Genomic DNA, 12,020 nt, shown 5'->3' with positions numbered 1-12,020 from the left:
CACTTTCAATGTCATTCGTGATTGAACTTTGACCTCAAACGGGAAAACATGAATCTTAGTAAATTTACCCCTATGTACCCATTTCATATTATGCCACATTACAGTGTCCCCAGTTCATATTATGGAACATTATAATGTCCTCCAGTTAATTTTATACCTCATCACAATGAGCAGGCCTAGAAATATTGCAGGTACCAAGGCAAAAGGTTGTAAGGGCCATTATGTACTCCCAATAGTGAAAAAAGGAGAGTTACGGTAGACTTACCATGGTTAACTCTCTTTCTGCGTAGTACACTGGGTTCCACAGGGAATACATCGGGCGTGTAGAGTGGGATCTTGGATCCAGAGGCACCATCAGGCAAAGCTTTGATTGTTCCAGGATGCATTGGGGCCTGCTCTATAACCTCGCCTCCAGGCACTGAGATCTCAGTTTCGTTAACCAGTCCAATGCAGGAGCAGGTAAAAGAGAAGGCAGATGTTAGTCACATAGAACCACAATCTCACGACAGGAGAGGGTACCAGCGGCAAATGCCATACAACCCAAAGAAGCTAGGTGCGTCAGGGTGGGCGCCCTGTGGAACCCAGTGTACCTCGCAGAAAGAGAGGTAACCATGGTAAGTCTACCGTAACTCTCCTTTTTTCACTATTGGGAGTACATAATGGCCCTTACAACCTTTTGCCTTGGTAACTCTAATTTTCTGCAGCGGGGTACACTGTGTTCCACAAGGAATACATCGGGGATGTCCTAAATCAGTTCCTCAAGGGAGGGGATGCGCATTAGTGGGTAAGAGAACCCAGCGTCCAAAGGAAGCATCCTGGGAGGCGGAAGTATCAAAGGCACAGAACCTAATGAACGTGTTCAAAGAGGACAACATAGCTGCCTTGCACAATTGTTCTGGGGATGCGCCACGATGGGCCACCCAAGGAGGGCCAACGGACCGAGTAGAATGGGCTTTAACTGCAGCAGTAGCTGGGAGTCCAGCCTGTGCATAGGCTTGTGCAATCACCATTTTAATCCATCTGGCCAAGGTCTGCTTATTCGCAGGCCAGACACGTTTGTGAAAACCAAACAAAACAAAAAGGAAATCTGACCTCCTGATAGAGGCAGTCCTCTCCACATATATACGGAGAGCCCTACCCACATCCAAAGAACGTTCTTTGGGAGATAAATACGTAAATCCGAAGAGACAAAGGGGGTCATTCCAAGTTGATCGCTAGCTGCTTTCATTAGCAGGCAAAAAAAGTCAGTTCTGCGCATGTGTATGCGGCGCAATGCACATGCACGTCGTACTCTTACAACGAACGATGTAGTTTCACACAAGGTCTAGCGAAGCTTTTCAGTCGCACTGCTGACCGCAGAGTGATTGACAGGAAGTGGGTGTTTCTGGGTGTCAACTGACCGTTTTCAGGGAGTGAGTGAAAAAACGCAGGCGTGGCTGGTGAAACGTAGGTGTCGCTGGCTGAACGCAGGGCGGGTTCGTGACGTCAAAACAGGAACTAAATAGTTTGCAGTGATCGCAAGCTAGGAGTAGGTCTGGAGCTACTCTGAAGCTGCACAAAATTATTTTGTAGCTGCTCTGCGATCCTTTCGTTCGCACTTCTGCTAAGCTAAGATACACTCCCAGAGGGCGGCGGCGTAGCGTTTGCACGGCTGCTAAAAGCAGCTAGAGAGTGAACAACTCGGAATGAGGGCCAAAGGCCGGAACCACAATCTCTTGGTTAAGGTGAAAAGATGACACCATCTTAGGCAAATAACATGGGCGAGTTCATAGAACCGCCCGGTCCCGGTGGAATATGAGAAAGGGTGAACGACAGGACAAAGCGCCTAAGTCCAACACCCGTCTTGCAGAAGCAATTGCCAGCAAGAACAGGACCTTGGCTGTGAGCCATTTAAGGTCCACCGATTCAAGAGGTTCAAATAGAACTCTTGCAGAGCATTCAGCACAATAGACAAATCCCATGGAGCCACAGGAGGGACATAGGGAGGCTGAATCCGAATAACGCCCTGAATGAACGTCTGAACATCAGGTATAGAGGCAATTTTCCTCTGAAACCAAACCGACAAGGCAGATACATAAACCTTGAGGGAGGCAAGACAAAGACCTAAGTCCAGGCCTCTGTGCAGAAAAGCCAGTATTCTGGAAATTCTGCATCCATGGACATCATAATTCTTCTCAGCACACCAAGTGAAGTAAGAATGCCAAACCCTGTAATAAATCCAGGCAGAGGCCGGTTTGCACGCTTTCAACATCGTTTGAATAACCGTCTCCGAAAATCCTTTGGCTCTCAGGAGTGATGCTTCAAGAGCCACGCCGTCATAGCGAGTCTGGCCAGGTCTGGGTAGAGACAAGGGCCCTGTACGAGGAGGTCTGGTCGTTGAGGAAGCAGAAGAGGATACCCTGTCGATAGACCCTGCAGGTCTAAGAACCAATGCCTTCTGGGCCACGCTGCAGTGACTAGAAGCAGCATTCCTCATTCCTGTTTGAACTTCCATAGAACTCTGGGCAGGAGTGACACTGGAGGAAACACAGAAGGCAGTCTAAAGTTCCATGGAATCACCAGTGCGTCCACGAATGCTGCTTGAGGATCCCTTGTCCTTGATCCGAAGACCGGAACCTTGTTATTGTGTCGAGACGCCATTAGGTCTATGTCTGTCACGATCCGGGTATCTGGACGCCATTACTTACACTTCAGATGCCTCCTAAGGCTGGCTCAGCGTTCCAGGACCGGATCCCATCTGTTATACTGATGTCCACATTCCTGCCTCCTCTCCTGTCACTCTGAGACGCGGTCACCGCAGCGCCTGTTACATCCGGAATGGCGTCTCCCGCGGCCTCCGCCGCTGTTCCTGAGTTGCTACATGCAGAATGTCAGAGTGGTGATTACGTCAGCCGCGGCCTCCGCTGTGCCCGCGTGGTTAAATGTGCACTTGTCAGTCTGGCGTCTCCTGTCTCCAGTGGCCGGCGCCGCCATTACTGTTTTAATTCCCACATGGATTACAAACCAAACTTCCCTCCAAGTGTCTGCATGGGCGCAGCCATCTTGGATTCTGTCATCTGTTCATTTCCACCAATCTGCTGTTTGCAATGTTAATCTGCATAATTGCCTAGCCAATCCCTTCCTTGCTGCAGGTATAAGTAATCTGTGCCTGAGCAAGGAAGGCATCAGTGCTTTGGTTGTCAAACCTAGTTCCAGTTTGTCTCTCTCCTGTGGTTGCTTTCCAGGTTCCAGTTCCTATCTCCAAACCTCCACTAAAGAGACCCGCACCAGCATTCCACCTGCGGTGTAGCCTGACTCTCCTATCCTCTTGGATTCATCTGCTTCCAGCCATAGATCCACCTGCTTACAGCAATCAGCTTCCAGCAGAGATCAGCTCTTCTTAAAGTGCCGGTACCCTTTTCTACAGATTACCATTTATCACCGGTATTATTATTTCACCGCTCTCAAGCTCCATATATCATTTCATATTTCATCGCTCTCAAGCTACATTTATTATTTAACTGGTTCCAGCCAGTATCCACTCCGTGCCAACATCAGTCTGGTTCCAGCCAGTATCCACAGCAGCCGTTTTATCCACAGCAGCCCAGCTCTTCCTGGAACACCAGCTGGTACGATCCTGGGCTATCTCCATTGCTACAGTCGGGCCTGGTAAGGACTTTCCAACTAGAAGATTATAAGAACTATCTCATACTACCAGAGCCCTGTGGCCCTTGCCACCCTGTAGTACCCAGGAACTGTATTATTTCCCTGCTGAGTTTTATGTTTTCTTATTTGCTGCTGTGTTACGGAGTATGTCATAATAAACATCATTGACTTTTATCCTGGTTGTCGTGGTCACGCCTTCGGGCAGTTATTCTACATGTTACTTACATGTCTAGGGGTCTGATACAACCTCCCAGGTTCCGTTACATCTCAGCCCCTACAACTGAGGCTGCCTCCCGTCAGCTCAGGCCCTCAGTTGTGACAGTAAGCACTGACCATATGAATCCAGCCGGAGACCAGGATCAAGCGGCCAGGCCGATGCAAGAACTGGCAGCCCGACTAGAACATCAGGAGGCTGCACAGGGCCACATCATCCGCTGTCTCCAGGATCTCTCTACTCGGCTGGATGGGATTCAGACAACCCTCCGTGGATCAGACGCGTCCGGTGCGTCAACCACAGTGACTCCAGCTATGACCCCACCCACCTTACCCATTTCTGCTCCACGTCTTCATCTTCCAACGCCAGCAAAATTTGACGGATCTCCAAGATTCTGCAGGGGATTTCTCAACCAGTGTGAGATTCAGTTTGAGCTACAACCTGGCAATTTTCCCAGTGACCGTACAAAAATTGCCTACATTATCTCTCTTCTCAGTGGCTCAGCCCTTGATTGGGCATCACCGTTATGGGAGAGGTCCGACACCCTGCTATCCTCCTACACTGCATTTGTGTCAACATTCAGGCGTATCTTCGACGAGCCCGGCCGGGTAACTTAAGCCTCATCTGAGATTCTCCGTTTACGCCAGGGATCACGTACTGTAGGACAATATCTTATACAGTTCCAGATCCTGGCATCCGAACTGGCATGGAACGACGAGGCCCTGTATGCTGCATTCTGGCATGGCTTATCTGAGCGTATTAAAGATGAGTTAGCTACCAGAGACTTACCTTCCAAGTTAGATGAGCTAATCTCACTCTGCACGAAAGTTGATTTACGTTTCAGAGAAAGAGCAACTGAGCGTGGAAGATCATCTGCTCCAAAATCTTCTGCTCCTCCTCCTCGCCAACTGTCACCATCTAAAGATGAGCCCATGCAACTTGGCCGTTCTCGCCTAACTCCTGCTGAGCGCCGAAGACGTCTCCCTGAGTCTCTTTGTCTTTATTGTGCAGCTCCGTCTCACACCATTAATGTCTGTCCCAACCGTCCGGGAAAATTCAAAATCCTAGCTCGCCAAGGAGAGGGCCGGCTAGGAGTAATGATCTCCTCTCCATCTCCTCACTATTGTAATCTCCCAGTCTCGCTTCAAGTTGCTCAACGTTATCGGAACGTCATTGCCCTCCTTGATTCCGGAGCAGCTGGGAACTTTATTACCGAAGCCTATGTTAAACGGTGGTCCCTACCCACCGAGAGACTTCCTTCGTCCATCTCCTTAACTGCCGTGGATGGCAGCAAGATTTTTGATGCAGTTATTTCTCTAAGGACTCTACCAGTTCGTCTGAGAGTGGGAGTTCTTCATTCCGAATTCATTTCTTTTTTAGTGATTCCAAGAGCCACACATCCTGTGGTCCTGGGCCTTCCATGGCTCCGTCTTCACAATCCATCTATTGATTGGACGACTACGCAGATTCTGGCATGGGGTCCCTCCTGTGCTGAGACATGTTTGTTTAAAGTATTGCCTGTCTGTTCTTCCTCCCCCAGGTCGTCTGATGTTCCACCTCCTCCATATCAAGATTTCACGGATGTGTTCAGTAAGGCTTCTGCTGATATCCTTCCTCCTCATAGAGAATGGGACTACCCGATTGATCTCGTTCCAGGGAAGGTTCCACCTCGAGGCCGAACTTACCCGTTGTCTCTGCCTGAGACGCATTCTATGGAGGAATACATTTAAGAGAACCTAGCAAAAGGGTTCATTCGACCTTCCTCTTCTCCAGCCGGCGCAGGCTTCTTTTTCGTAAAGAAAAAAGATGGTGGTCTGCGTCCGTGCATCGACTACAGAGGTCTGAACGACATTACCATCAAGAACCGCTATCCACTACCCCTGATTACTGAGCTCTTTGATAGAGTTAGCGGAGCTACCATCTTCACAAAGCTGGACTTGAGAGGTGCATACAATCTCATCCGGATCCGTGAGGGTGACGAGTGGAAGACCGCCTTTAACACCCGTGACGGACATTATGAGTACCTCGTCATGCCCTTCGGATTGAGCAATGCTCCAGCTGTCTTCCAGCATTTTGTCAATGAGATCTTCAGAGACATTTTATACCGTCATGTCGTGGTCTATCTAGATGATATCCTCATTTTTGCCAACAATTTAGAGGAACATCGTTTTTGGGTAAAAGAGGTTCTGTCCCGTCTCCGTGTCAATCATCTCTATTGCAAATTAGAGAAATGCGTCTTTGAAGTCAAGTCCATTCCGTTTCTAGGTTACATTGTGTCCGGTTCCGGACTAGAGATGGATCCTGAGAAACTACAAGCAATCCAGAATTGGCCGATACCCTTAACCCTCAAAGGGGTCCAGAGGTTCTTAGGGTTCGCCAATTATTACAGAAAGTTTATACGAGACTTTTCCACCATTGTGGCGCCTATTACTGCTTTAACTAAGAAGGGTGCTAACCCGTCCAAGTGGTCTGAAGAAGCTACGCAAGCTTTTCATCTCTTAAAACAACGGTTCATCTCTGCACCAGTTCTGAAACAGCCCGACATCGACTCTCCTTTCATCTTAGAGGTGGATGCCTCCTCCGTTGGAGTAGGAGCGGTGTTATCTCAGAGGGCTAAAGATGGCCATTTACATCCTTGCAGTTTCTTCTCCCGGAAGTTCTCCCCAGCGGAGCGCAACTATGCCATTGGCGACCAGGAGTTGCTAGCCATCAAGCTCGCTCTAGAGGAGTGGAGATATCTGTTGGAGGGAGCTTCTCATTCAATCACCATACTTACAGACCACAAGAACCTTTTATATCTGAAAGGCGCACAATGTCTCAACCCTCGTCAGGCCAGATGGGCACTTTTCTTTTCCAGGTTCGACTGTAAACTCCAGTTCTGTCCGGGCTCTCAGAATCGCAAGGCCGATGCCCTTTCCCGCTCATGGGAGCAAGAAAATGAGTCAGAGTCTTCAGACAAGCATCCTATTATTAATCCATTGGCGTTCTCCACGGTAGGGATGGACTCTACGCCCCCACTAGGGAAAAGTTTTGTGAAGCCGGTACTGAGGAAGAAGCTCATGCATTGGGCCCATGCTTCCCGTTTTGCCGGACATACAGGTATCCAAAAAACCCTGGAGTTTATCTCTAGGTCCTATTGGTGGCCAACTCTGAGAAAGGACATCATGGAGTTTATTGCATCTTGCCCAAAATGTGCCCAACATAAAGTATCCCGCCAGTCGCCTGCGGGGCAACTGGTTCCACTATCCGTTCCCCGTCGACCATGGACCCATCTGTCGATGGATTTCATTTCAGACTTACCCATGTGCAACAAGTTCAATACCATCTGGGTGGTAGTTGACCGGTTCACCAAGATGGCACACTTCATTCCTCTCACCGGTCTTCCGTCAGCTTCCAAGTTGGCTCAAGTGTTCATACAAGAGATCTTCCGACTCCACGGTCTGCCTGAAGAAATTATCTCAGATTGAGGAGTTCAATTCACAGCCAAATTCTGGCGAAGTTTATGTCAAGTCCTCCAAGTCAAACTAAAGTTTTCCACGGCTTACCATCCTCAGACCAATGGTCAAACTGAGAGGGTGAATCAGGACTTGGAGGCCTTCCTCCGCATCTATGTGTCTTCCTCTCAAGATGACTGGGTTCAATTACTTCCCTGGGCCGAGTTCTGTCATAACAATCAGTATCATTCCTCATCTTCTTCAACACCATTCTTCACCAACTTTGGATTCCACCCTAAAGTCCCTGAATTCCAACCGCTCCCAGCAACTTCTGTTCCAGCAGTGGATATCACCTTGCATCAGTTTGCAAACAACTGGAAGAGTGTACGAGCAGCTCTGCTCAAGGCATCGTTCAGGTATAAGAAGTTTGCGGACAAGAAGCGTAGAGCGGTTCCTGCTCTCAAGGTGGGTGATCGGGTATGGTTATCCACGAAGAATTTGAGGTTAAGAGTTCCCAGTATGAAGTTTGCACCTCGCTACATTGGTCCTTTCAAAATTGAGCAAGTCATCAATCCTGTTGCTTACAGACTTCAGTTACCTCCCTTCTTAAAAATACCCAGGACATTCTATGTTTCCCTGTTGAAACCGCTGATCCTGAATCGGTTTCATTCCTCACTTCCTCCAACTCCGAAAGTCCAAACTCAACGAGGCGTTGAGTATGAAGTGGCCAAGATCCTGGACTCACGTCACCGTTACGGTCAACTACAGTATCTTATTGACTGGAAGGGTTACGGCCCTGAGGAACGCTCATGAACCAATGCTTCTGATGTCCATGCTCCTGCCTTGGTCCGGAGATTCCATTCCAAATTTCCTCAAAAGCCAAAGAAGTGTCCTGGGGCCACTCCTAAAGGGGGGGTGCTGTCACGATCCGGGTATCTGGACGCCATTACTTACCCTTCAGATGCCTCCTAAGGCTGGCTCAGCGTTCCAGGACCGGATCCCATCTGTTATACTGATGTCCACATTCCTGCCTCCTCTCCTGTCACTCTGAGACGCGGTCACCGCAGCGCCTGTTACATCCGGAATGGCGTCTCCCGCGGCCTCCGCCGCTGTTCCTGAGTTGCTACATGCAGAATGTCAGAGTGGTGATTACGTCAGCCGCGGCCTCCGCTGTGCCCGCGTGGTTAAATGTGCACTTGTCAGTCTGGCGTCTCCTGTCTCCTGTGGCCGGCGCCGCCATTACTGTTTTAATTCCCACATGGATTACAAACCAAACTTCCCTCCAAGTGTCTGCATGGGCGCAGCCATCTTGGATTCTGTCATCTGTTCATTTCCACCAATCTGCTGTTTGCAATGTTAATCTGCATAATTGCCTAGCCAATCCCTTCCTTGCTGCAGGTATAAGTAATCTGTGCCTGAGCAAGGAAGGTGTCAGTGCTTTGGTTGTCAAACCTAGTTCCAGTTTGTCTCTCTCCTGTGGTTGTTTTCCAGGTTCCAGTTCCTATCTCCAAACCTCCACTAAAGAGACCCGCACCAGCATTCCACCTGCGGTGTAGCCTGATCTCCTATCCTCTTGGATTCATCTGCTTCCAGCCATAGATCCACCTGCTTATAGCAATCAGCTTCCAGCAGAGATCAGCTCTTCTTAAAGTGCCGGTACCCTTTTCTACAGATTACCATTTATCACCGGTATTATTATTTCACCGCTCTCAAGCTCCATATATCATTTCATATTTCATCGCTCTCAAGCTACATTTATTATTTAACTGGTTCCAGCCAGTATCCACTCTGTGCCAACATCAGTCTGGTTCCAGCCAGTATCCACAGCAGCCGTTTTATCCACAGCAGCCCAGCTCTTCCTGGAACACCAGCTGGTACGATCCTGGGCTATCTCCATTGCTACAGTCGGGCCTGGTAAGGACTTTCCAACTAGAAGATTATAAGAACTATCTCATACTACCAGAGCCCTGTGGCCCTTGCCACCCTGTAGTACCCAGGAACTGTATTATTTCCCTGCTGAGTTTTCTGTTTTCTTATTTGCTGCTGTGTTACGGAGTATGTCATAATAAACATCATTGACTTTTATCCTGGTTGTCGTAGTCACGCCTTCGGGCAGTTATTCTACATGTTACTTACATGTCTAGGGGTCTGATACAACCTCCCAGGTTCCGTTACATCTCAGCCCCTACAACTGAGGCTGTCTCCCGTCAGCTCAGGCCCTCAGTTGTGACAATGTCCAGTCGACCCCACCTGTCCACTAGGAGTTGAAAGACTTCCGAATAAAGACGCACTCTCCAGCGTTTACGTCCTGACGACTGAGGAAGTCCGCTTCCCAGTTCAGGACACCCGGATTAAACACTGCCGATATACTCGGCAGATGGCGTTCTGCCCAACAAAGGATTTTTGACACTTCCTTCATAGCCATGCGGCTTTGAGTGCCGCCTTGATGGTTTATGTATGACACTGTCGTGGTGTTGTCTGACCGTACCTGAACCGGTCTGTTCCATACCAGAAGTAGGGCAAGTGATAATGCATTGAAAACCGCCCTCAGCTCTAGGATGATTATTGGGAAAGTGATTCTTCCTTGGTCCACCGACCCTGAAAAGAGTGTTGCTCCATCACCACTCCCCATCCCCTTAGACTGGCATCCGTCATCAGGAGTACCCAGTCGGGGATCCAGAAGGGACGGCCCCTGCTCAATTGCTGATCCTGGAGCCACCAGGTCAGCGACAAACGAACCTCCGGAGTCAACAGGGTCCTTTGGGATCTGATCCGATGAGGCAGGCTGTCCCACTTGGCAAGAATTAATCGTTGCAGAGGGGAGGAATGAAATTGAGCGTACTCCACCATGTTGAACATCGACACCATCAGGCCAAGTACTTGCATTGCCGAGTGAATCAACACTCTCTGGTGATGGATGAAGTGTCTTATCCTGTCCTGGATTTTCAGTACCTTGTCTGGAGACAGGAACAGTCTTTGACTGTGTGTGTCTAGGAGCGCCCCTAGGTGCACCATGCTCTGAACTGGGTCCAGCGAGGACTTTTTCCAGTTGATCAGCCATCCGTGGGCTTGTAAGAAACTCACGTCAATTGTAGATGACTAAGGAGGACATTGTGCGAACTCGCCAGAATCAGCAAGTCGTCCAAGTACAGCAGGATTCTGACTCCCTGGCGACAGAGGTGACCCGTCATCACAGCCATAACCGTGGTGAAGATCCGAGGAGCCATGGCCAGTCCAAACGGTAGAGCCTGGAGTTGGTAGTGACTGTCGCCAATAGCAAACCGCAGGAACTGCTGATGCGATATGGCAATAGGAATATGCAGATACGCATTCCTGTATATCCAGGGATACCATGTAATCTTCGAGTTCCATCGCCAGCACAATAGAGCACAATGTTTCCGTACGAAACCTGGCGACCCTCACAAACTTGTTCAGTGACTTGAGGTTGAGAATAGGCCAAAAAGACCCATTGGGTTTCTGCACAAGAAACAAGGTTGAATAATAGCCTCTACCATGCTGGGACTGAGGTACTGGTGACATCTCTTGAAGGAGACAGCATACCCGTGAGAGACAGCTTCCAGTACCCAAAGCGTCTGAAGTGGTCTTTAACCAGACCTGGCGAACTATAGAAGTCGGCCTCCCACCCTGGGGTCCGCCAGGGGGGGGCCCAGCCCGTCATGTAGCAGGCTTGTCTTGTTTTGAAGCAGACTGATGGGCCGCCCAGGACTGTTTCATATTAGGCTTGGTAGTCTTGGGAGCACGAGCCTGTCTGTGGTAAGACTGGCCCGTAGCTTTCCCTTGAGGTCGAAAGGAACGAAAAGTGGTAGTCTTCACCTTCTGTATAGAAGGATTAGTAGGAGGAAGAAAGGCAGTCTTAGTAGCTGCTAATTCAAACACTATTTTATTTAGGTCCTCTCCAAATAAAATGTCGCCAGTGAAGGGAAGTACCTCCAAGGTCTTGTTGGAGTCCAGATCCACTTTCCACGATCTTAACCACGGTATCCGGTGAGCCAGGATAGGCGTGGATGGCGCTTTGGCTGCCATTATCCCTGCCTCAGAGGACGCCTCCTGAATGTAATAGGCGGCAGTGCATATGTGAGACAGGTATTGTCTGGCCTTGTCAGACATATCCTTGGACAGCTCATCCTCTAACGCCTGAACCCACGCCTCAATACCCTTTGCGGCCCAAGAGTCAGCTATAGTGGGCCTATGAATGGCTCCTGCGAGGTAATATATAGATTTCAGGCATCCCTCCACACACTTATCTGTCGGTTCCTTCAGGGAGGTGACAGTGGTGACAAGCAGAGTAGACGACACCACGAGATGGGTAAAAGGACAATACATCGGCGGTGGGTTCTCCCAATTACTACAAAACTCTGCAGGGAGAGGAAAGCGAGCCAAAGCCCATTTAGGGAGCGGGAATCTCTTACCTGGGGTACACCAGGGTTCCTTCCTGATGTCCATGAGATGATTAGAATGGGGTAATACAGTTTTAACCACCTTCTGTTGCTTAAACATATCAGTTTTCTTGGCCACTGTAGTGGAATCCTCATCCTCAGTAAGTTGTAGGATCTGCTTAAATAGCATCCACCAGGGCAGGGACATCAACCTGGAAGGCAGAATCCTCATCAGTAACACATGATTCAGAGTCTGACACGACCGTATGCTCCCCCTACTCATCAGATGAAACATCAGAGAGGTTAGTGGATTTTGAGGAGGAAGCAGCC

At 49.2% G+C, this 12,020-nt stretch overlaps 1 protein-coding gene across 1 annotated transcript in view; it reads left to right on the top strand.

Moving 5' to 3' along the window:
* The window catches only part of LOC134966273 (B-cell lymphoma 3 protein homolog), a 171,004-nt gene that overhangs the window by 106,149 nt on the left and 52,835 nt on the right, over positions 1-12,020 (top strand). The window lies entirely within an intron of this gene.

This window comes from Pseudophryne corroboree, chromosome 10 (assembly GCF_028390025.1).
Source record: "Pseudophryne corroboree isolate aPseCor3 chromosome 10, aPseCor3.hap2, whole genome shotgun sequence".
Lineage (NCBI taxonomy): Eukaryota > Metazoa > Chordata > Amphibia > Anura > Myobatrachidae > Pseudophryne > Pseudophryne corroboree.
The sequence above is the reverse complement of the archived record's forward strand: the minus strand, read 5'-3'. Positions and strand labels throughout refer to the sequence as shown.